Source organism: Macrobrachium nipponense, chromosome 18, assembly GCF_015104395.2.
Source record: "Macrobrachium nipponense isolate FS-2020 chromosome 18, ASM1510439v2, whole genome shotgun sequence".
In the NCBI taxonomy this organism is placed as follows: Eukaryota; Metazoa; Arthropoda; class Malacostraca; order Decapoda; family Palaemonidae; genus Macrobrachium; species Macrobrachium nipponense.
The window spans coordinates 48,130,740-48,133,286 of record NC_087211.1 but is presented as its reverse complement, the minus strand read 5'-3'; positions in this window follow the sequence as shown (position 1 = coordinate 48,133,286).

Genomic DNA, 2,547 nt, shown 5'->3' with positions numbered 1-2,547 from the left:
CCTGCACAATATCAGCGTCATTAATATCTATGTCTGCTAAGTATTCACTATTTTCATCACTTACTTCTATATCATTATCTTCATTATCAATTCTAGGGGTGAATTCTCTCTGGTATCTCTCTGCTAATATGTTGCATATTTCCTTTTTTTTCCTTCGTTAATCTCCCTTCAATTCTTAGAGGGCCTATTTTTATTCTTCTTTTATTCATCTTTTTTGCATACGAGTACAATATTTTGGGGTTTTGCTTGATATTTACTAGGGTTTTTTCTTCCAAGTCCCGTTTTTCATTTTCTTTTGATTGAATAATCTTTTGTTCTGCATTTTCTATCTTACTTTTTAATTCCATCATTTCCCATGCATTTTTTTCTTTTCAAGACCTCTTTTCTACTTTCTGATTTTCTGGAACAAGATCCTTCTGTCTCTTGGTATGCATGACTGATGTTTACTTTTCTTCTTCGGTATATATTTATCCACTATTTTCTCTAATATTTTATATAATATCTCCGTATTTACCCTTATGTCATCCCTTACGAAAATGTTATCCCACTCTTTGTTTAATTTTTCATTTATTTCTGACCAGAGAGAGAGAGAGAGAGAGAGAGAGAGAGAGAGAGAGAGAGATAGATTTGCTACATGTACAGTAAGATAGCAATGATACCTAGAGAACTACTTTACTCTTTTGACGAGAGAGAGAGAGAGAGAGAGAGAGAGAGAGAGAGAGAGAGAGAGATTTGCTACATGTACAGTAAGATAAAAGTGATACCTAGAGAACTACTTTACTCCTTTGAGAGAGAGAGAGAGAGAGAGAGAGAGAGGAGAGAGAGAGAGAGAGATTTGCTACATGTACAGCTAGATAGCAGTGATACTTAGAAACCTAGTTTATTTTTTTTTTGACAGAGAGAGAGAGAGAGAGATTTGCTACATGTACAGTAAGATAGCAGTGACACCTAGAGAACTAGTTTACTCTTTTGACAAGAGAGAGAGAGAGAGAGAGAGATTTGCTACATGTACAGTAAGATAGCAGTGATACCTAGAAACCTAGTTTACTGACAGAAATAGAGAGAGAGAGAGAGAGAGAGAGATTTGCTACATGTACAGTAAGATAGCAGTGATACCTAGGAACCTAGTTTACTTTTTTTTGACAGAGGAGAGAGAGAGAGAGAGAGAGAGAGAGAGAGAGAGATTTGCTACATGTACAGTAAGATAGCAGTGATACCTAGAAACCTAGTTTACTTTTTTGACAGAGGAGAGAGAGAGAGAGAGAGAGAGAGAGAGAGAGAGAGAGAGAGAGAGAGAGAGAGAGAGAGAGGAGGGGGGGTCTGATTTCCCTTGCCACATTTACTTCCTCTTGAGACTTTAACAGGTAAATTTTCATTCATATCTTGTTATTCATCTTTTTTTATTCGCCCCGAATTGCAAATGTTAATCTGCCAGCGAACGCAGTGTGCGCAGTAAAGGAAATTGAAGCCTATGAGCTTCCATGAGGTCTATAAATGTATTTAAAAAAACATCAGTACAGTAATAAATTATGCGCATGTATTTTCAAAGATCTGAAAGGGCATCGGGTGTGAATGTATTGTAACAAACATTAATAGCATTAGGTCTAAGCATGCTTTAACAATTCTCAATAGAATTAGGCACAAATGTATTGCAGTAAACATGAATAGCATCAAGTAAAAAAAGATTTTAAAAGGTACAATAGTATCAGATGTAAATGGACTTTTAACAAACATCCAATAGTATTTTAATTTCGAAGTTGCAGAGAGTGTTAGTTCAACTTGCACCCTTACCTGTTCGTTTTCTGTCTTTTTTTTCCAAGCAGTTTAAAAAACAGGTCTTTTGACAAGTAGGCAGAGTAGTGCGTATCAGTCTCTCTCTCTCTCTCTCTCTTAGATTTTTTCAACTTCTTTTGATAAAAACTCCCCTAACTGGTCTTTGAGGAGAAACTGGCAGTTTATTGTTTATAAAGTCTCTCTCTCTCTCTTTCTCTCTCTCTCTCTCTCTCTCTTACTGACTGCTTACAGCGCCGCACTCATGTGATCTCCCCCTCCCCCCTCCCTCCTTTCCTTCCTTCCTTTCCATCCGTATGGTCTAAGATGACCCTGTTTGAATACGAAAGTAAAGCAATTACAAAGAGCTTGAAGAAAAACCGGAGTCTTACTTCATAAACCTTGCAATAAGCCCTTGCAGTCTTGTGCCTGCGATCATGGGTCATAATGAGGCTTGCCAGATAAGCAACACCCTCATGTTAAATTGTATTGTATTGTCAGTTAAAAAAAAGCTTGTGCTGTACACGAAAGGAAAACTTAACAAGTTTGACTTGACCTAGCAACAAGCCATGGCACTCATGTCCATTTGTTAATGGGTCATAAGAAGGCCCTCCCAAGAGCTTGGTAAGTCGTATAGGTAATGAATGGAGAGAAGCTGTTTGTGGCTAAATATATCCGGGTGAAAGCTACTGGATCTGAAGGGTACCTGGACTGAATGCGATGTTCATAATAATATTAGCAAGTGGATGAAATCATCCGGAAAGGTTATCGTAAAGT